Source organism: Hyla sarda, chromosome 5 (genome assembly GCF_029499605.1).
Source record: "Hyla sarda isolate aHylSar1 chromosome 5, aHylSar1.hap1, whole genome shotgun sequence".
In the NCBI taxonomy this organism is placed as follows: Eukaryota; Metazoa; Chordata; class Amphibia; order Anura; family Hylidae; genus Hyla; species Hyla sarda.
The window spans coordinates 64,007,681-64,031,966 of NC_079193.1; the positions used below are offsets into that span (position 1 = coordinate 64,007,681).

The following is a 24,286-nucleotide window of genomic DNA, read 5'->3' on the forward strand; positions in this document are numbered from 1 at the left end:
GTGCCCTAGTACATTTGAGAAAGCGTTCCTGTAGCCTTGTATTCCCTGCCTGTTGCCGATTCCGTTGCTTCCGTCTACTCGCCTATGAACCCTTGCCGCCTGCCCTGACCTCTGCTACATCCGACTACGCTTTTGCCTGCTCCCTGTGTACCGCGTCATATCAGCTGCCAGAGAGGTCAAGTCGCTATCGGGGGAACGACCTGGGGGCTACCTGCCGCAGCAAGTCCATCCCACTTTGCGGCGGGCCCTGGTGAAGACCAGTAGTCCCTTAGACTCCGTTCCCCTGGTACGGCCTGTGCCATCGCCTCTCTGGTCTAGAGGATCCACTGGTTCGTGACCTTTTAGAGGTCTTTGCATCACATCAATACTTGGTGGTGTAGGTGGCACATGGTGATTTTTGCACACTTTTCCTTTTGTTTCGTTTTAATAAAATTGGGGTACATATATTTTATCCTTAGAATATTATTAAAAGTTATGTTTTACGTAATGCATATCCTCAATACTTACTTGTGGTCTGTTGCAGAGCAATGTCTTTAACTGGGGAGCAGTTCCTTAAATATGTTTAGCACTATTCATATTTGTGAAGTCTTGGTGTAGCACCATGGTCAATCTACTCTGATGCATCAGGCATTGGTAGGTGGAAATCCTGTCAGATCCATGCCTGATTTGTCTTCACAACGGTTAGTTTCTCCACATATTTTGTGGACAGATGAGTTGTCCTTGGGGTTACTATGGCCTCTGCCGCTTCACCTCCTGGTTCAGATCCTGCTCCAGGTCTACCTGTTGCTGATGAGTTGCTTCATCAGCGACTGTAGACTCAGGCTGCTGATGAGTGAGCTGGTACTACTCCTGCCACCCCATCCATCCCCAGCAGCCATGGCAGTGGAAGGGGAGCGCAGAGGCCCCCTGAGTAAGACCTGCGAGAGGATGGGCAATGGCACAGATAGGCATCGGCCAACTGACTACATAAGATGTCTCTGTAGTAGTTCAGTTTTTCCTCCCTCTCAGTGGGTGTAAAAAAAGGCCCCCATTTTGTGCTGGTAGCAAGGGTCCAATAAGGTGGAGAGCCAGAAGTCATCCTGCTGCTGAATGGTGACTATTCATCAGTCACTATGCAAGCAAGTGAGCATGCATCGTGCCATTTGTGCAAGTGACTCAGAGGGACTCCCTGCCTCCATCCCTCTAGCTGCTCCTGCTCCTCCTCTCCTGTCAGATGACTAGAAAAACTGCCAATCTCGCGAAACCTAAACTGTGCTCCACTGTGCCCCTCCCCTCCAGTTCAGCCCCCTAGGGGCTCATGTGGCTGTGAGATGTAGGCGCCATGTCTCCAGTGCCCTGACCAGCCATTGTTTCCAACACGTGTTGTTTTTTTTTTCTTCTTCCTTATCTTAGGGTATACAGGTTCAGTGCAGACTAGGTTCTGGAGCGGGGCCGCCCTTATCAGGGCATTAACTCAACCTAGGGGTAGGTCTAGAGAGAGGGACTAACAGGGAGAGTGGTAAGCAGGGCTCAAGTCCTGCAGGAACGCATCGGAACTCAGTTCCTGCACTTTTTCAACACCAGAAACACCATTCCCATTAGCAGTAGTCCTGCAGGACCGGCCTTTGAGTGGAAATCTTGGGTGAGTTCCTGCACTTTTTCCCCAGGATTTGACCCCTGGTGGTAAGTAGTGGCCACTTTCATCATCAGGGCTTCAACCATCCCTGCATGACCTCCCCCCTTCTCTCCCTACCTACACCCTACCTTTAGTGAGGAGATATTTGATTATCTGGACTCCCTCGGATATTTACTGGTAGAGAAATGTAATTATTTAAAACATTTTTTATCAATGATCTAAATACAGTGACCTGGACCCCTATTGGTTCTTTTTTTTTCACAACATTATTCTTTTTGATGGTTTTGAGGAGCTGTTTCCTCTTTTAATAATATAATTAAAGATTAAGTCTTAGTGTTTTTTCGGTGAGATTCAACACGTGTTGTAGTAGATGAAGCAGTGGAATGACATTGTTCATCCCTTAATCCTGGTGACTGACTAATAATGTGGCTTCTTTAAACAGCCTGAGCAAACGGCAGGTGTCATGTATGAGCTGCCACTGGTTGAGATTGAAGTTAGACAGGGGAGTCGCCCTATCCACTTGGATCATCAAGAAATGGGTGATGGCTTTTCTCTGTTCATATAACTGGTCCAACATATGGAGGATGGAATTCCAATGTGTGGAAATGTCGCAAATCAGACTATATTGGTTGTATGCAGTTCTGATGCTGCAGCTCAAGGAGGTTGTGCTTTGCAGTGTACGAGTGGCTGAAGTGCATGCAATGTTTCCTTACCATTGCTAGGATGTCTTGCTGATGGGGGAACACTTCAGGAACCGCTTGACAACCAGACTGAACACGTGTGCCACGCAGGGCGCATGTCTCAGGCTTCCTTGTCGCAGTGCAGACCAGATGTTCTTCCCGTTGTCGGTCACCATGGTTCCCATTTCCAGTTTTCATGGAGTGAGCCATGATTCGATTTTTTGATGAATGACTTTTAGCAGTTCATCCCCTGTGTGACTCTTTTCACCAAAGGCAAACCATGTGAAGAACAGCGTGACACCGCCTTGCTCTGCACACATGGTATGCTGGAGGGGCACTGAGACTTGTCTGTGCAGTGGAGGCTGAGGACACGGTGGAGGATGAGGAGGCGGAGTCGCACACTGTCACAGGACCAACGGCCGGTTAATGGTGATGCTGCATATGGTGACACAGGGCCGTGGTGCCAACATTGGGATCCTGGCCACGCTTCACCTTCTGCACACATCTTGCATGTGGCCAGGTTAACATCCTCCAGATGCTTGATGAAAAACTGCCACATTGCCAAATAGCTGATTTTCCCATCAACAGTTCACACTGTTTGACTGCTACTGCCACCAACTCCAGGAACCCCTGTTCCACTACCCCCTTGGAAGTTAGGCTGTTGCGAAGCAGGTGGTCTACCCCGGGCACGTTTGGCTCCAGACTTTCCACTTCTGCCACCATGCTGACTGCCAACCATTGTACCACCTTGCTGGCTCAGCAGCTGCCTCTCGGGCAACATGCAATCCTCCTCTCCTGATGATGATGATGATGATGATGATGATGAAGCTCTTTATGCACCCGGTTCCAAAGTGCAATCAGCTTCATCATCATTGAGTTGTGTCTGCACATCACTGATGTCCTCCTCAGGTTCCTCAAAAGAGCCAGCTTCAGGAGCCTGAATGCTCACAATACAACCTCTAGCAGCCCACCTAGCAGAGGAAGCGGCAGATGTTTCCTCCACTTCTTGGCTAGGCAGTAGCTGCTGACTGTCCTCTAGTAGATCGTCCTCACTAAATAGTGGAGCTGAACTCACAGCATAAGATACTTCTGTGGGGAAGGGTACAGCATCAGACAGAGGCAATGGGAGGACAGAGACTGCTCCCGTGCCATGACAACTGAAGGTTGTGAGGAACCCACCGACTATTAACTAGGGGTGTCAGATGTCCCTTGTGATTAAGTGGTTGACCGAGTTAACCAATTGATGATGGCAGATGGGTTGCTGGTCGAGACACGACTGCTAGCTGATACCGGGAGCTCAAGCCTCTTGTACACACCAGTGCTGCAGCAGGCAGCCGCTGTGTACTACACCCAAAATTGCACTCACTCTCTCAATCTCACTCCCTTTCCTATCAGTGCTTCTAGTCTGGATTTGGGCTTGAGGTAAATCGCTGCTGTAAAAATGCTTTTCTGTCTAACACACACTGCCCTCTGTCCCCCTCTCTCTCTGCAGCAAAACACTGATGTGACTGGGAGGTGAATCGCTGCTGTAAAAATGTTTTTCTGTGCAACACCCACTGCTATCTGTCGCTTTCTCTCTCTCTGCAATAAAAGGCTGAAGTGACTGGCCACAAAATGGCTGTCGATTATATAGGACTGTGACATCACAGGGGTGACTGGCTGCTGATAGGCTGCATGCTGCATATGATTAAGGCTCATCCCGCCTACCCGCCTTCCCAGGATTCCTTGCCCCATTTCTTCACCTGTGGATCCCCCATTTTAGATGCCCTGGAGCCCGGACCGCACTAAATGGAGTTTAAGAAAGCGATTTGCGCGATCAAATAGCGGTGATATTTGCATTCGTTGTGAATTGAATTTTCCCTAGTCTAGACCTCAGAAACAGCTGTCTACAGATTCCGGTTTGGCTGATACTCCCTTGTAAGTATTTTAGACTCTTTTAGGGGTTTAACATTGGAGGACCAGCTGGCTTTGTTCTAGAGGAGAGCTATTTTGTATAATTCCTATCACAGGGAGCATTGCCTGGAATATAAGTTATGTGGCAAACTATAACAAGTCGGGTTATGTGGCAAACTAGGACAACTCGGGGGGTCTCCTCGACCAGGAGACCCTGAACACTGCAGAACAATAAAATAGACAAAAAAGGAAACAGCTGTTTTGCAAAATAAGGGAGGGGTAAATAACTTCTGGCAAAACTACCCAATTGCACCTTACTAAGGGAAACAGATAGTATTACAAAAGAGATTCCTTGGGATAAATAATAAAATGCAAGTAATCCACTTCCTGCAGTATAATGTGAGAAAACGACCACAGCAGCTATAATAAGCAGTGTTTGCTAAGCTGCACGCCTACATATAGTGTACATTGACAATAAAGGCAGCAGGAATTGTAACAATACATGGAGATACAACAAAAAGTCTGTAAATGATATGGTACGCATGCAAATGGATGGATTGCAGCAAACTGAGTTATCCAGGGCCATATCAAAAAGTAAGGGAACAGGTTGTTGATCTCGTAACAATGATTCATTGTAGTGCTACAGGAATGGCAATAATACCTGCTAGTTATTATTATACTGTACTATATTGCAATTGTTTGAATAAATGGCAATGACTCATGAGGGTCAAGAAAGCAAAATAATATTATTATTATTTTATTTTTAGTTTTTTTAGCCAGATCCATGGATACTGACACCGTATTACTCAAAACACCAAATGGAGCTTCATTTTGTATGGCTTTTTGTTCTATCATTCTGTTCTGTCTTCTTTCATCTATAATCCAAAAGAAGATGTATTGCATGATATCAACAAGAGTTTTTAGGATATTATGGAACAAAGCTTCAAACTGCTTCAAGTGCTGGATCAACTGTTTATTTGTTTGCAGAGGAGGTACATATGTATGCAATATAACTGAAGGGTACAGTCCTCAAGAGCTTCCCATTTGGGATAATCTGGGAAAGGGAAGGGGGGGGGGAGGAAGAAATGAAAAGATTGAAACAAACAAAAAAAAAATTAAGAGTAAATACAGAAATAAATTAGAAAACTAGATAATTAGACCATTAGGCTAAAATAGATATGCTTCTATTATGGTATATATATGCTAGAAGTCAGATAACGTGTTTTTATGTGGTGAACCGCAGGGCCTTTGCGGTTTCCTCTCTATACCAAGTTATGCTTGTTTTAAAAATTAAAAACAACAGTGGTAAACACAGAGTCATCAATAAAATATATATACATGAAATCCCCTAGAACAATCACAACTTTTAAAAACAGCAACGCAAAGAATGAATGTTAATAATAATGAATTAACGCATTCCCATACCGGACTACAGATATCAGCGCATAATACACAATTAGCAAAAAAATAATAATAATTATATATATATATATATATATATATATATATATATATATATATATACAGTCATGGCTGAAAATGTTGCCACCCCTGTGTCTGTGTGTGCCACACTAAGCATAGACAACAGAAAGAGATGAATAGAACTGTCGGAGGACTTTAGAACCAAAATTGTGGAACAATTTCAACGATCTCAAGGTTACTAATCCATCTCCAGAGATCTAGATTTGCCTTTGTCCACAGTGCGCAACATTATCAAGAAGTTTGCAACCCATGGCACTGTAGCTAATCTCCTTGGGCGTGGAAGGAAGACAAAAATTGATGAAAGTTGTCAACGCAGGATAGTCCAGATGGTGAATAAGCAGCCTCAAACAAGTTCCAGAGATATTCAAGCTGTCCCGCAGGTTCAGTGAACATCAGTGTCAGCACAAACTATCCATCGACATTTAAATGAAATGAAATGCTTTGGCAGGAGACCCAGGAGGACCCCACTTCTGACACAGAGACATAAAAAAAGCAAGACTACATTTTGCCAAAGTGAACTTGAGTAAGCCAAAATCCTTCTGGGAAAACTTCTTGTGGACAAATGAGACCAAGATAGAGCTTTTTGGTAAAGCACATCATTCTACGGTTTACCAAAAATGGAATGAGGCCTACAAAGAAAAGAACACAGTACCTACAGTGAAATATGGTGGAGGTTCAATTATTATTATTTTTATTTTTTTTTTGCTGCCTCTGGCACTGGGTGCCTTGAATGTGTACAAGGCATCATGAAATCTGAGGATTACCAATGGATTTTGGGTTGCACTGTACAGCCCAGTGTCAGAAAGCTGGGTTTGCGTCCGAGATCTTGGACAACGACCCCAAACATACATCTAAAAGCACCCAGAAATGGAGGGCAACAAAGTGCTGGAGAGTTCTGAAGTGGCAGCAATGAGTCCAGATCTAAATCCCATTGAACACCTGTGGAGAGATCTTAAAATTGCTGTTGGGAAAAGGTGCCCTTCCAATAAGAGAGACCTGGAGCAGTTTCTAAAGGAAGAGTGGTCCAACATTCCGGCTGAGAGATGTAAGAAGCTTATTGATGATTATAGGAAGTGACTGAATTCAGTTATTTTTTTCCAAAGGGTGTGCAACCAAATATTAAGTTAAGGGTGCCAATAATTTTGTTCAGACCATTTTTGGAGTTTGGTGGGACATTATGTCCAATTCGCTTTTTTCCTCCCATTTTTTGGTTTAGTTCCAATACACACAAAGGGAATTAACATGTGTATAGCAAAACATGTGTTACCACAATCCTTTTCTGTGAGAAATACTTAATTTTCTAGAAAAATCTCAGGGGTGCCAACATTGACGTTGTGATTTTACTAAATTTTGGATAACATAGTCTAACAGTTTATAGTATCTAAATGATCATCCTTTAAATACTTTCAAAAGATTTTAGCTCAGAGTTCTAGAGTTCTTAATATGATACTAATGGGAATACATCCAATGAGAAGGTAAAAGGGAACAATCACAACAGAAATGGCCTTGATCTGATAATGTTTTCTGTAAAGCTAAATATACGGTACAATACAATAAATAAATAGTGTAAGTTAAAGTAAACAGCACAAATCTGCAAGGATCTCCCTCATAATGTGCGTCCAAAACACTAAAGAAACAAACTAATAATTTTGTGTACTCTGTTCTGAATTTTAAATTAACCAGACAACATTTCTAATTAGAAAGGATTTGATATTATCCTATGGGATGGTTAAAGAAATCTCCACAGCATGTTGTGAATAGATCCCCATCGCTTCTGTGAATGTTGCATCTTAAATCCATTGACTGAAATCATCTGTCACATTATCACAATGTCATTGTTGTTTGAAGGGAAAGGAAAAGCTGGTTACAGTACATTGCCGAGTATACGGGAGATTGATTTTTCTTTTCCTTTTTTTTGTCATTAAATTCCTACAGATATCAGTTGAACATTTATAATAGAAGTCTATGTCATGTCTGCAAAAGTACAATGATGAATTGACTAGTGTAACAAATATATGATGAACCTTGCTTTATAAAAATCCAATAGTAATGGCAATTATAAAAAAAAAATGAACTCCCTGAAAATCTATAAATGACAGAAGAAAATAAGGGCCATCCTATACAAGTACTTGCCTCCATAGCAGCAGGTGAGGACATTCTATCACAAAAGGACCTGGCTATTGATTTGGACAGTTCTGGCTATTGTTGTATATTGTTGTTTGTGTTTACATGTGGCATCTTAATGCTAACCCAATGGGAAATTGACATACAGAAGAAAGTGCAAGCTTGTAAAGAGGTGTGTAAAGTCCCAAGTGACAAATGCCTCCTTAGTCGTAGTAAATGTTGCACCTAAATTTACATTTTGGCAAATCGTAGATTTGGCTTTAGCAGCTATGATGGCTTAGGCCCCCTTCACACTGTAGAACAAACCCAGAGGGAAACTCATTGTAGAACTCATCCCATTCATTTGAATAGGATAGTTCACATCTATCCGCCCTATCAAATTGGATGCCTAGATGATGGAACATGCCGCATGGGCGCAGGACAGGGGAACGCATCTTGCCCGGTTCCCCTGTCCGACATGCAGAATAATATACACTAGATCCTAAACAACTGATGTACTTTTATGTATTGAATGTATAGTAAATATTTATTACAATTCTGTCCCGAGTTATCATTTCCAGAGGCAGTGCTACATGACTAGGCGACACATGTTTTTACTACAATAATGTAAGGGAGCTACAATGTAAATTTTAGCTCTGGTGTGTAAAGCTGTTAGAGAGATACTATAATCACTTTTTAAGAGCAGTCTGTTATGTGGGATCAATGTTCAAATACAAGGTAAACAAATGAGATGAGCAAAAGAAAAGTTATTGGTATTTCTAAATATCATCCCTTTCCCTGAAGTGACAAGATCAATATTACAGCTTGGCAATTTTTACACTGACAGATGGTGCCATTAAAATACTGAGCATCATCTCTCTCCTTGGAAAATTCTAAAAAGATCTAACACATTTTTCTCATTAAACTTTGCATCAAGGGTATCGCAAGACAAGTACTAACTGCTCTAAATTACAATAAGCATTGCTCTCATTGTTCTCAGTACAGAATGCTTGGACCCCAGGTAAGTATTTGCTATCCTGTAATTTCTACCTCTGGCACTTGGTTGGATGTTGTTAACTGCGATTTTAAATTATTCAACAATATTATAATTCAAACAAAAAAATGTTTTCATGAACAATATGCACAGATGAGGAAAGTACCATACTAAAGTCCTGATGTTTGTTTACACCCCCTAGGATCCTTTATCTTGGAACTTTAAAAATGGCACAGAGACCATTCTTAATTCATTATGACCATTGAACCAGCTGCTCTATACTTTGATTGCCTATGTGCATTATACAACTTGGACAGATCAATCTGACCCATGGTAGTTCTCTATAATACTTAAAGAGGTATTTTCATTATAGCATGTTCTTCTCTATCCACAGGATAGGGGATAATATGCTAATCGGTAGAAATCTGACCACTATGACCCCCACTGATTATGAAAATGGTGAGAAAATTGTCCTTGCCATTGCTCCATTTATTCTCTATGGGGTTTATGTGCATTGCCAAACTCAAAACTAATGTTTAGAACACACAGGTAAAGAGACAAAGACCAGCACTGATGTTTCAGGTATAGGCAATCTCTAACAGGCTCTGGCAATCAGCCTCAAAACACAGCACTACAGGGACGCAGGTTCCTGACTGTAGCAAAACGGGGTGCTCAAACATGCATAGTCCAAAGTACAAAAAGAAAGGTGAGGAGACTCAGTCTGATGAAATGCCCAGAAGGGGCATGAAACAATTGTCACTGCACCTATGTACCTGTGATGGCACAGGTACACAGGGGGGTTGATAAATGTGGCTTACATAAGCAAAAAACAATAAAATCACTTTGGAATACCATTTTCTTAGCACACATCAGCAAAAAAAATGTATGTGTGTTTATTACATTTTTTTACCACTTTTTCCCCCCTAAATGTACTAACCCATTTTTTGTTCATTTTTTTTCTTTTCATTCAGATCCGTATATCCTGTGGGCTACTTCAGATTTGATGACCAGCCTTTTATTTTTTTTTTTGGTTTAATATTAACAATGTTTTGTATTTATGAAAAAAAAAAACACAATGGGTTCCCCATATTTTCATTTTCAGCCAAATACCAACCAAGCAACAACAGCCTGACGTTACCAGGGTGGGCGAGGACCATTGTTACTGGTCCTCCCCAGCCTAAATAACGCCTGTTACTGCCTAGACCCAGGAGCGCCATTTTGATGCTCCAGGCCTGTTAGTAGCAGCTCTTCACGCCACCTCTGTGGTGGTGGGTACCGGGTAAAAATAGGGGGTTAGCGCTAGCTGTTTTTGGTGCTAACGCTAAGCCCTGGATTAGCAATGGATTATGTCTATAAGACCGCTTCCACTACTAAGCCTGTAAAGTAAATAAAAAACAACAACTCTAATTCCAAAAAACACTCCCCCACAAGCCCTTGTTAACCATTTTATTAACATTAAACAAAAACAAAAAAAAATAGGTTAGTACATTTAATGTAACTCCCCCGCAAATTTCCTACCTGCACCTCACCACATGACTACAACTCCCAGCATGCCCTTACATTAAGGCCATAATGGGAGTTGTAGTCATACAGCAGGGCTGGGGGGAGACGTTCAAGCAGGTGACAAGCTTGTCACCTGCCCCCACTGCATGACTACAATTCCCAGCATGCCCTTACAGTAAGGACATGCTGGGAGTTGTAGTCATGCGGCACGGGCGGGTGACAAGCTTGTCATCCGCCCGCCCATCTAACACACTCCCCCCGTGCTGCACAACTACAATTCCTAGCATGTCCTTACAGTAAGTACAAGCTGGGAGTTGTAGTAGTTATGTGTGGGCGGGAGATGTGCGGGCGGGTGATAAGCTTGTCACCCTCCTGTACATCTCCTACCCGCTCGTCCTACTGTGCCAGTGAAAATTAAAGTAAAAGAAAGTTGCACAAAAAGTCTCACCTGCGACTTTTTGTGCGACTTTTAGCAGTTTCGCTGCCCGCCCATCCGCCCACATCTACCACCCACCCACTCACATCTACCACCCACTTGCTAACTATTGCAGTACTACAACTCCTTGCATACCCTTACAGTGAGGAAATGCTGGGAGTTGAAGTCCCAACACCTTGCAGGCAGGTGGTAGATGTGAGTGGGTGCCGAGGAGCAGAACGGGGCCGGGGACCTGCGAGTTTTTGTGCAACAGTTTGAAAATACTGTCATAGGCAAGATTGTAAGCCAGGTCTCACCTTGCTTACACTTGCAACTTTTTGAAGGGGGCTTGCTACTTTTATTTGCTTACGTGCAACTTTCGCAATGATAAATCCTGGACCACTGCAAAGTAAAAACTGAAAATGGCAGATTGGTATGGCAGATTGGTAATTTTTTCTTGCCCACAAAATTCGCACAAAAATTACTTATGTAAGCTTATGTAAGCAAAAAAAAAAGCTGTTTAAATCCATTGATAAATGTCCCTCTATATTTCAGTGCAATTTTGGGTGGGCATCACAAAGAGGTTTCACTGTATATCTCTATAATGGGCAGAGCTAAGATACTTTGTCTCCAATTAACGTCAATGGGGGTAGGGTTTTCGCAAATGACACCACAAGGTATTTGATATCAGAGCATTAAAAAAAATGCAATTATAATGTCTTTATTTTTATGCACAATATATTATAGTGTCCAACTGTAAGCAGCAAGCTCCTAAGGTCCCCCTAGTGGTGTCTTCAGACAGTCAGAATTTTATTACTAAACTCTGCCTTAGTAAGAATTCAGTATAATAAAAATGAGGTTTTGACTAATATTAGAAAATGTGTAGACACCAAAATTAGCATCTGCTTTTTAAAGGTGGATTGCTCATTCTTTTTAATGAACTGGAGGCCGGTGTGATTTAAAGTGGGCCTCCGCAGATAAACACCAGTTTATAGTTTACAAAAAGAAATAAATATGCATAACAACATTTCCTGTGATACGGGAAAGGATGATGTACGACTGCTTTTAACTAGGCAGATTTTCTATTCAGGAATTCAGCACGAATGCAAACTTTGATAAGAAAAATGAAAAAGTTCAGCCAAATAAAAATTCTGTTACTGTCATTTTTTTTTGTTCTCATTTCTTTGGATCCTCTCTATGTTTGCGCTGAGGAATCAGTGATAAATAGTTCAGAACATGAAAAAGGTTTACGTAAAAAAAGTAGAAAATAATGACTTAGGTGTCAAATGTAATCCACATTTTGCAAAAGTTCAGACGCACTTAAAAATAAATTGGTTTTTTTCCTAGTAAAATGTGCAAAATGTATACAGTGTCTTAGCAAGCGGATATGCTGTTTATATCCATATAATAGAATAGCTTCTAATAGCAAAAAGGCAAGTTTTGTGGACATTTCCATTCTAGCGTCTTTTGTAATGAAAAAAAAGAGTGAAGCTTGAAGATTTATAATGGAATCACATGAATATAAATGCACCAATATAATATCATAAAATGGTAATTACTCACTTTACAAGAGGGAGATGTTTTTATAGTAACCTACAAGGCTGCAAGGGTTTACAAGTTTGGTATAGTTGTCCCGAACATGCCATCAGCTCCATATGGATTTCTATCTTATTTTTCATACACTACCCATTGGGACATGTTCATATTTCAGAATGTGTCTGCAATGGAACTTAAAATTTCCCAAAGACCTGCAATTTATCATTGGACAATTTGTCTTTATAGGCTTTAATCCAGTAATAACCCTAAAGTAAATGTTGGACAAGTTCAGTAGTAAGTATACCGAAGGTAGCTATTAGAGATGAGCGAGATTAGAGTAAATTCGATTCATCACGAACTTCTCGGCTCGGCAGTTGGTGGCTTTTCCTGCTTAAATTAGTTCAGCTTTCAGGTGCTCCGGTGGGCTGGAAAAGGTGGATACAGTTCTAGGAGACTCTTTCCTAGGAATGTATCCACCTTTTCCAGCCCACCGGAGCACCGGAAAGCTGAACTAATTTACGCAGGATAAGTCATCAACTGCCGAGCTGAGAAGTTCGTGACGAATCAAATTTACTGTAAGTTCGCTCATCTCTAGTAGCTATATACAGACAGTAGGTAAAGTTCACACTTATGTGTACAGTGACGACTAACCTATGTAGAGTATACAGGACCAAACTTAATGGGTTTGCAATTTCATCTCTCACACAGTATTGATATTAGTACCATGATTGAAGACAGGGTTTAGCTTCCAGCACTAAGCCTTGTACATCAATCATGCAGGGAGGGGAGGGGTGGGGGAGGGAGGAGGCATGCATGCTGCAGCTCTCCACAGCCTCCATGACATTGTCTTGAGCTTGGAAAAAAAAACATGATTTTATAATTTTTCAACCAGCCATAAGCAAAGATATAGGTTTTATTTGTTTTATTTCTCCATGTCAGCACTCTGTCCATGTCTGCAGCTTTGTGTATGTAAAAAAAAAAAAAGATCAGATTCTCTTTTAAAACATCCATTTTAGCCACTAGGCTTAAAACTAAGCTGAGACATCCTTTTCTGTACAAATCCCTTCCCCGCAGTGAGCTTGTTATCATTGGAGATAGGAGTAAGGTGACACCATTGTAAAGATAACAAGGTTCACATAATAACTGCTGCTTAAAGCCTTCCTCTCCCTGTAGAATCACCTCAGAAAAGGTCACAGAGAATGTCTAGTAATGTCTCCAACTCATGTGAATGGGAAAGATCCTGCCTATTGTTGGCTTTGCCCATGGGTCCTGCTGTAAAGCATATCACTAAAAGCTGTTAAAACAGCTTAGAAAATATGGCTTATCCATAATAATGTACACAAAAACAGAATAATAAAACATTTCAATCAGATAACCGAAACAGATTAGAAAAAACTAAAAAAAAAAATCTAAAACATCTAGCTGATAAAAAAAGTTTTCTTTAAAGAACATGAATTGGATTTGCACAGCAGTGCCGCTATCCATGGTGCTGAAATCTTTACCTGCTACACTTGTGTCTGCCTGCAGTATTGATCATGTGTTATCCTCAATACCTTGACCAGTACATCAATATATACTTTATAAATGTAGAATCTAGAAAAGTATCCTTCTTTTATTTCCTATCTGTTGCTAACATGTCATATAAAGTTCATCTTGTCAAAACTTCAACATTTATAAACTCTGCCAACTAGTCACCAAGAAAAAAAAATCATTTAATTCAAATTCTCAATACATTTCATTTTAAATAGACTTTGCACAGTGAAAAACTATTACCCTAATATACTGTATTAAAGCGTGACTAAATGTTAAGCCCCAGTCTCCGCTTTGGTCTGTTACTGCTACTGAAATTTTCTATCGCCTATTTCCCCTTTTCATCATAAGAACAAATTCTTGAGAACTGTCTTTATTTTGCATTGGATACGGAATGTACAGTGTTTCTTACTTATCCTGGTTAACCAGGAAAACCCACACACACTATGGTTTCATGTGGTATACAGTGGAATGTATACTGCTTCAATTGATATAACCTTATATCACACAATGTATTATACAGCACATGTACCATATTTTTCGCCATATAAGACGCTCCGGCATATAAGACGCACCCAATTTTAAAGCATGAAAACCTAGAAAAAAAAGATTCTGAACCTTCACCTGCGGACCTCCAGATGTTGCAAAACTACAACTCCCGGCATGCCCGGACAGCCGTTGGCTGTCCGGGCATGCCAGGAGTTGTAGTTTTGCAACATCTTGAGGTCCGCAGGTTGAAGACCACTGGTATAGGAGGTAATACTCATGTGTCCCCACTGCTCTGCTGTCGCCACGTCCCCATGGTGTCTCCGTCGCTCCGGAATGTCTCTGCTGCTGGATATTCTTGCTCTCCGTCGAAGGAGAGCGCCGGCCATGCAGGGGATCCCGGTATGGAGCAGACACCGAGGAGGCAGGTAAGCTCCCTCCCGGTGTCCTGTAAGCTGTTCGGCGGTCCCGAACAGCCCGACTGAGCAGCCGGGTTAGTGTCACTTTCGCTTCAGACGCGGCGGTCAGCTTTGATCGCCGCGTCTGAAGGGTTAATACAGGACATCACCGCGATCGGTGATGTCCTGCATTAGCCGCGGTTCCCGGCCGTTGATTGCCGCAGGGACCACCGCGATAGGACAGGTTTTAATGTGTTTTTGTCGTAGAAATGTGCGTCTTATACGGCGAAAAATACGGTATATATGAATGACATATTTATAATAGTGAATTCTCTTAAATCATTGAAAAGCTGATATCACTCATATTTCTACATGTTAAACTTTCCCTAAGCCCTCATGCAGAGGTGAAATTTAAAGTTCTTGGGCTCAAATGCAAAAAAATGTCATTGTCATTTATAGTGTTATTATACTGCTAAGGAGCAGTACTGTATATTAGATTTTTTACCATTCCAAAGCTGCAAAGCCCACCTTCCGCACCTCTTATAAGTAGAACATTGGCTCATGCTCATATTCAAGAAGCCTGTATTGAGTGTAGAAGAAAATCCTTCAAATAGTCTTGTCAGCAAACCAGCAGACCCAAACAGACAGGTGTCACAGTTCACTTACTTCCAGTATCTTTTCATATCGGTGAGGACTCCCCGAACACCGACTCCTGGGCGGCTGCAACACCTTTACAGGTTATAATAGGTGGTTGTGTCTGACACACAACCCCCAAAGGTGAGCTTAACCGCCCCTCTTTTATGCCTTCTAACCCCCAGTCAAAACTTACTATCCCATGAGAAGCTCTGCTGTGCTTTTTAGTCAGACAGATTCAATTTACGTATTTTTGTATTTAAATGTGTATTCAAATGATAGTTACTTCTGTTCTCTTTGAAGAAATGAAACATGAAGAAAAGTAAAGGAGGACACATCTGATGGATCATGCCACAATTTATTAAACCGGAGGAATATAAAGATGCAGTAGGAGCTTCAAAAGCTCCTCATAGGTTGGATGGAGTTGAAATACAGCACAGTGCAATCCAGTTACTAAAAATTAAAATCTCCACTGATAAGTATTCTTATTGATTGCAGAATAAAGTTGCACATTGGCTTGTAAATAGATATGCTATATTTGTAATAGTCTACATTTATAAGTCACCTTGACGTATGACTGCTGCCAAAATGTAATCATATAAAAATGGAGGCTTTGGAATAATTCAGACAAATAAGATCAGTTGACTTCGTGGCTCAGTTATTTCCTTTCCATATTACGATGAAATTACATTATTACTTCCTTGCCAGGTTGCAGTTTATTAACAAGCAACGGAGACAGTAAGAGAACCCAAGACTACGATGATTGAGACGGAACCATCCGCTAATCTCATTGTCGCAATTATGGTGAGGACTGAGCAATGAATAAACATTAAGTACCCCTGGCCACCTCATTTACAATGCATTTTTATTCCTGATCAGATATGAGGTTTCAGATTATACCATATATTAGTCACAAACTCCTATTGATTGATACTTAAACTCTTCAAATATTTATGTCCTTGGAGAAATAGAGCTCATACTTTCTCAATATCTCTTGCTGTCGTAAGGTATATATAAATCACATTTTCTATGCTTTGTACGTGTGTTAAATAAACACAGCAGTCAACCCTGTAGATGTAAAATGTAAATTTGTATACGCTGTATAAGACAATTTAGGAATATGCTTATAATCTAGATAAAGCAAACATTGTGCGATAAATGCTATTGTATAATGTTTCTCTTGCATTGACCCTTAAAACATTAAATTAGTAAAAAAAAAAAACTTTTTGCATGTCATACAGACGTGTCAAAAGTTTTGATCTGTCAGGTCTTTGAACTGAGACTCCTCCAATCGCTAGATATCGCAAGGAGAAGCATGTGGCTGTGCCCTTCACTCCCTTGCTTTCCACTCGATCAAACTTCTTGAAAAAGATGGGACTCCCTTGTAAATCTATAGAGTCCATCTTTTGCAAAGAGTTAGGTCAAGCACTGGGCACCTATATATAACAATTGGTGGGGGTCTCAGCACCAAGACTCTGACTGATCAATAATTTTGACATGTATGTGATGTGTCAAAAGTTACAGTAAGGATTTAAATGCACTGATCCTTTTCTTATGCTTTAGAAGCCATATAATACATTCACAATGCTTCTATATGCACCTGCCTAGATTTTCTAAAAAGTAAAAGGTCTACTTTGGGGTTGTTTTTTTAATCAGTAGACCTGAGAATGGGGTTCAGTGGATCATCATGTTAGGTCCAAAGGATAGGGGATAAAATCTCTGATCGTCCTACACTGTTCTAAACAGTATGTTAAGAACGCTGGGTTCCCCCTCGTGACGTCATCCCACGTCCCTCCATTCATGTCAGTGGGAGGTGGCGTGGCAGCCACCAAGCTCTTCCCATAGATATGAATGGTGGGATGTGGAGTGACATCACAACCCCTCACCGTGGAAACCCAGCATTCTGAACATATGCTAGGTGCTGCTCAGAGATGGCCGGACCCTCATGATCAGAAATCTTATTCACTATCTTTTGCATAGGGGATAAGATGTCAAGGGGCAGAGTATCCCTTTAACCTGACTCAGTAATTTATTATGTTTGGTGCACCAGGGAGGAAGATAGGGCCAAGAACTAAGTAATGATGATAAACTTGTGCTATGATATTGTTCTGCACTCCTGAATTCAGGATAAGGTGCCCTAATGCACCAAGGAATCCAGAAAAAGCATGCTATTCTGCACCATATGACTTGTAGTTACCAATGGGGCAAAAATACTATTACTAGTTTATTTGTTCAATGCTTGTTTTCACTGCAGGGGGACTCTAGGAAAAAAAAAACATATAGGGCAGTTAGGGGCCAAAGCCACAATATATCCAAACCCCAGGGCCAAAGCCAGGGTAAAAAAAAAAACACCTAGATTGTCAAACCTAAAATATAACTTTTATTGGATATCTTATTAAAAAAACAACCTCAAAGTGAGAGTTAAAAACTGACACTTAGACAGGGCTTATTATCAATGATAAGCACAGAGAGCAACTCGCTACAATGACGAAGTGTGTGGTGTTGCAGTTCACCGCAGGTGTAAGCCCCTGTCTGTGTGTCTTTTTTAAAACATATACACTGTGCCAACCTCTACATGTTTCACTGTTACAATGGCGTTCTCAAGAGGTTTATAGTGGCAACAATACGGGGGCTTACATCTGCGGTGAACTGAAGCACTGCACATTTCCCCATTGTAGAGAGTTTCTCTCTGTGCTTATCATTGATAATATGCCCTGACTAGGTGTCAGTTTTTAACTCTCACTTTGGGGTTGGTTTTTTAATAAGATATCCAATTAATAAGATATCCAGTTATATTTTAGGATTGACTATCTTGTTTTTTTTTTTTTTTTTTCCTTTTCCTTTGGCTCTGGGGTTTGGATACACTGTAGGGGGATTGACCAGGTTTGACAAGTGCCTGTGTTGGTCTCACTTGATCTCTAACCACTAATATATTCTCTATCACAGAACACAGAACAAGGAGGGGGGCTTCAGTGTTATCACTGTAAAGCATATTGAAAAAGGTACTGTGACTTCTATTATTATTTGCCCCAGTGTCCTATGCTCATGCCTATCGCTTCTAGATCACCTAAGTCAGGTTATCAACTGAACGTTAGGTCAATGCAAGTCTAGGGCATTGAAATTGCTTAATTCATTGTGCAAATTGAAAGTCTTGGGTTATATTCCTTTTCCAAGTCCCCTCAAGTGCCTATTAGTAACATATAAAATGACTTATAACCAATGACCAGTGATCTATTTAAAACCAGAGGATCATGGGTGCAGAATGAAGCAAAGCTTAGTCAAGCCAGTCGTCTACCCGCAATATATATCAGAAATGTCTCATTTACTTCCAAACATACTAGAGTAAAAGGGAATTATCTATTGGCAGCAAAACTTCAATTGCATTGCAATTTTGTCACTGGCTATAAGTTATATGTGCATATCTAGAATTATATTAGCTTTTCATCATGAGGACTTACATAGTATCATAGCAGTGATTGCACAAGCTGCGAAATGGCTTTCGTTTAATGGACTGTATGGTAAAAGTTGTTAGTATCAAAATATGTAAGCCTAATTCAAATTGTAAAAGAACTAAATCACCCGCTAAATTAAGCAGAATATATTTTAAACGCATTTAAGACACATGTAGATACTTTCAGGCTTTCGGTCTCAAAAGATTTCCATGCATATCACATGCGCATTACATGTCATGACATCTAAAAGGGAAAGCCGATCAAGATTGGCGTCTATTTCTAAATCATGTTTTCATACAATGACAGACTATAGCCAATTTTCAAAGTTATTTTGAAGATGATAACTTAAAATTTATGAAAAAAAGCATCAAAAACATAAATTAAAAATATGCAAATTAATAAAACTTTTTCTTTTTATCTGTAAATGGTTGGCATCAGGGAATGAAGAACATTATCAAAAACAGAAGGAGTCTATTATAAAATTTTACTTTTAATCAAAATTTCAATAAAACTCCAAAGTTATGTACTAGAGCTATAAAATTATTTAAGTTTTAGGGCATACAATTTTTTTTTCTTTTCTTTTTCTGTATTTGATTGAATCTAGTTAAGGAGTCTTTTAATATCTCAGTGAAGAAAACTGAACCTTTACCCATGAGACAGAATAAAGAAAATACAGAAATAATAAGCTATATTTTATATGTAAGTGATACAAAAATGTCTTAAAAAGCCTAACAGTCTTATTATGTTGTACAAATAGTTTCTTGACTGGAGGAAGAGCAACAACATAAATTAATAGTCTGAAAAATGTAAGAATAATATATAAGGGTAAGATTTGTCACTTACTTTTGCAACTTTCTGCTTAAAAAAAAGTAGACATATTGTTGGGTGATAGTCAAAAAGATCTTTTATCCAGAAGCGATTTTTCTGAAAATAATATTTTCAGAACATTCCCGGTAAGATCATTCTACGCCTGGTGTCACTGATCATATAGGGGCCTGATCACTTTTAACAGCCAATATGAACTAAAATGTGTATGGTGGTGTCTGTGAATGTCATTCAGGAAACAAGCATTCATACACCAGTCATTTAACCATTAACCTACTTCTATCTTATGTGTATGGGCCCCCAAAGGCAGTATTCGCCCAACTATCTGAAGTGTATGGTGGCCTTCTGACTCTCCACCGACATCATTTAAAGGCTTAAGCGTGCTGGTTTTTCATAGCCTAATACTATTACTCTAGGAGGATAAGATAGTGCCAGAGCTGTCTTTCTGTAGCTCACCCCTCCCCTTCCCATAGAGAATACATGAATGTTCACATGAAAATGGAGAACAAGAGAGATACCAGCAGTGGTGCAGACGTCAGACAGGATCATCTCTCAGCTCTCCCACATTGAACACCAATGGAATTTGGGAATTGTTAAGTGGACCTGAGGAAGGCATCAGCAGATGCCGAAACGCGTTGTCCCAATACTTTCTCAGTAATTTCACCACTCGAGCAGCGCCTCCACTGTACCGGCTTTTTTCCACCGTTTCTCCCCACATTGCATATCGGCTACTTACTTAGGAGCTCGATGCCGGTGGGAGAGCAGCAGCTCATCCAACACTAGGGCTGCACAGGTCCCAGTGCGGCCCATCCAAGGTCGGTATATCACTGTTGGTGTGGTGGAGGGTGCACACCAGTGAATACATTTCTCTCAGGGAGCGCCCCCTGCATCTTTTTCTCCCCTCTCGTCTCCTATTTTAATGCCTTGTGCTTTATTAATCCTCATCCCCATCCCCCTCTGCCATTATACCTCTCCCCTCCATCTTAACCCCTTAACGACGCAGGACGTATATTTACGTCCTGCGCCGGCTCCCGCGATATGAAGCGGGATCGCACCGCGATCCCGCATCATATCGCGTGGGTCCCGGCGCTAATCAACGGCCGGGACCCGCGGCTAATACCACACATCGCCGATCGCGGCGATGTGCGGTATTAACCCTTTAGAAGCGGCGGTCAAAGCTGACCGCCGCTTCTAAAGTGAAAGTGAAAGTGACCCGGCTGCTCAGTCGGGCTGTTCGGGACCGCCGCGGTGAAATCGCGGCGTCCCGAACAGCTGATCGGACACCGGGAGGGCTCTTACCTGCCTCCCCGGTGTCCGATCGACGAATGACTGCTCCGTGCCTGAGATCCAGGCAGGAGCAGTCAAGCGCCGATAACACTGATCACAGGCGTGTTAATGCACGCCAGTGATCAGCATTAGAGATCAGTGTGTGCAGTGTTATAGGTCCCTATGGGACCTATAACACTGCAAAAAAAAAGTAAAAAAAAAGTGTTAATAAAGGTCATTTAACCCCTTCCCTAATAAAAGTTTGAATCACCCCCCTTTTCCCATAAAAAAAATAAAACAGTGTAAAAAAAATAAAAAATAAACATATGTGGTATCGCCGCGTGCGTAAATGTCCGAACTATAAAAATATATCATTAATTAAGCCGTACGGTCAATGGCGTACGCGCAAAAAAATTCCAAAGTCCAAAAAAGCGTATTTTGGTCACTTTTTATATCATTAAAAAATGAATAAAAAGTGATCAAAAAGTCCGATCAAAACAAAAATCATACCGATAAAAACTTCAGATCACGGCGCAAAAAATGAGTCCTCATACCACCCCATACATGGAAAAATAAAAAAGTTATAGGGGTCAGAAGATGACATTTTTAAACGTATAAATTTTCCTGCATGTAGTTATGATTTTTTCCAGAAGTGCGACAAAATCAAACCTATATAAGTAGGGTATCATTTTAACCGTATGGACCTACAGAATAATGATAAGGTGTAATTTTTACCGAAATATGCACTGCGTAGAAACGAAAGCCCCCAAAAGTTACAAAATGGCGTTTTTTTTTCGATTTTGTCGCACAATGATTTTTTTTTCCGTTTCGCCGTGCATTTTTGGGTAAAATGACTAATGTCACTGCAAAGTAGAATTGGCGACGCAAAAAATAAGCCATAATATGGATTTTTAGGTGGAAAATTGAAAGGGTTATGATTTTTAAAAGGTAAGGAGGAAAAAACGAAAGTGCAAAAACGGAAAAACCCTGAGTCCTTAAGGGGTTAATATGCCTTCTGCACCATCCCATACATCCCCTCTCCGTCCCATCAGTCCCCCTCCGGACCATAAAGTTTGTTAAACTTTTATTTTTTCCTTTACCTGGCCTCCCCTAAGATAATTTAGGCAGCAAGGCATGCCTAGTTCGTGTGTCACTCCTCCTGACGAGTGACTCCTTCTGCGCTGCGGCAACACCACGCAACATCAGGAGAGGTCACACATCTCCAGGGCAACCACGCAGCTCACTTACAGTAACCGAGGCCACTGCTCAGGCCGCGCTACTGTGCAGTGAGCTGCGGCGGCTATGCGCTGACAAGTACTTGCCAATGCATGGCCAGTATTTGTCAGCGCTTTCACATACCAACGCTCAACCCGTGGCATACCCCTATGGGTACATGTACCACAGGTTGAGAACCCAGGCCTCTGGTTGTTGGTCTGACTCTTTTTTAGAAAAGGTGTACGTTAGATGACTTTTCACGCTAAAGGAGAGCTGCGCCTTATTCATCATTACGCTGCGCTTTATTGATGAATATGGCGCACGTTAGTCAAAGTATAGACAAAAAAAAGGTGGAAATTTGATCTAAAATAGACATTTCTTGATAAATCTCCCCCACAGTGATTGTTATGTTAATAAAGCGTTTTGAGTGTTTTAAGCATGTTGTAATATTGTGTTGAATCTGATTCCTTAAAGGAGTATGATTGTCAAGAAAAGTTAATCTCTATCCACACGTGTAGTTGTGCAGATCCACAGCAAAATTAGGAATTACATATTTTAAATACTTTGACATCTTTAACCCCTTAACGATCATGGACGTATATTTACGTCCAGTGGCTGGCTCCCGATCTGTGAAGCGGGCTTAGAAGCTGAGCGTGCTTCATATCTGCAGGGTCCCGGTTGCTATCAGGCTGCCGATCGGGCTGATGTCCTGTATTAACCCTTTAGACGCCGCAATCAAAGTTGATCGCAGTGTCCAAAACAGAGAATACACTGCCAGTTAGCTCAGCGGAGCTGTTCGGGACTGCTGCGGTGAAATTGCGGCATCCCAAACAGCTGAGAGGACAGCGGGAAGTGTCTTACCTTTTTCCGGGCTGTCCGATCGACACTTGATTGCTCCAAGCCTGAAATCTAGGCTTGAACAATAAAGCACAGAAAACACTGATCAATGCATTCCTATGGGAATGCATTAAACAGTTTCTGCGATCAGTGTATGCTGCATTATAGCCCCTAGAGGGGGCTATAACACTGTATAAAAAAAGTAAAAAAATAAATAAATAAAGGTTATTTAACCCATTCCCTAATAAAAATTAGAATCCCCCCTTTTCCCATTAAAAAAAGTGTGCAAATAAAAATAACAACAAACATATGTGGTATCACCGCATGTGTAAATGTCCAAACCATAAAAATATATATTTAATTAAACCACACGGTCAATGGCATACGCACCAAAAAATTCCGAAATAGCATATTTTGGTCACTTTTTACACCATAACAACATTTATAAAAAGCGATCAAAAAGTTCGATCAAAACAAAAATGGTACTGATAAAAACTTCAGATCACGGCACAAAAAATTAGCCCTGTTAGGGGAAAAATAAAAAACAGTTATAGGGGTCAGAAGATTACATATTAAATTTCTTGCATGCAGTTATGATTTTTTCCAGAGGTATGACAAAATCAAACCTATATAAGTAGGGTATCATTTTAATGGTATGGGCCTACAGTATAAAGATAAGGTGTCATTTTTACCGAAAAATGTACTGCGTAGAAATGGAAGCCCCCAAAAGTTACTTCAATTTTGTTGCACAATTTTTTTTTTTTATGTTTCGCCGTAGATTTTTGGGTAAAATGACTGATATCATTACAAAGTAGAATTGGTGGTGCAAAAAAAAAGCCATCATATGGATTTTTAGGTGCAAAATTGAAAGGATTATGATGTTTAAAATGTAAGGAGGAAAAAAACAAAAGTGCAAAAATTGAAAAGCGCTTGGTCCTTATAGGGGTTAATAAATACGAAATTTACAATCCACACCTAAATCTGCATCTCCAACTCTTTGCCAAATCTGCACTGAAATCCTCACAGTTTGGTATAGATTTTTTTACTGCCAATTTCATTGCAAAAAAGATGGAAGTATCTGTGGCCATACCTTAAATGGTTTTATTGAAGATATGTTGAGAATAAACAGATTTCTATGCTGGAACAGTGTGTGTTGAAGATTAACTGTTTTACCCAGAAAGTGTGTTTTGTGCAGAACATAAATGTATCCTGCAAGATGTAGCGGATGATTTGATAATGGCGAGAGCTTTGTTTCCTATTCTTTGCCGTGACCCACCTCACAGTTTATTGTTTTGCTGCAATCAGTTTTTACATTATGTTGTTTCTTAGTAATGCTGCCCCGGTATCTAATAACACAACATTCATTCCACGCTCATGGGGCTTACTAAATTGACTTAAATACTAAGCTGAAATTGCACTGTTA

General features: G+C 40.7%; 1 protein-coding gene and 1 long non-coding RNA gene across 3 annotated transcripts in view; one reads left to right on the forward strand and one right to left on the reverse strand.

Annotated features, from left to right (window-relative positions):
* Positions 1–15,914, forward strand: part of LOC130273200 (uncharacterized) — a 76,081-nt gene extending 60,167 nt beyond the window's left edge. For both annotated transcript variants that reach the window (XR_008843909.1, XR_008843906.1), the window contains one exon: positions 15,572–15,914. This is a non-coding gene — a long non-coding RNA (uncharacterized LOC130273200). The remainder of the gene's footprint in view (positions 1–15,571) is intronic.
* The window catches only part of DPP6 (dipeptidyl peptidase like 6), a 1,248,955-nt gene that overhangs the window by 916,469 nt on the left and 308,200 nt on the right, over positions 1–24,286 (reverse strand). The gene's annotated exons all lie outside the window — the stretch shown is intronic.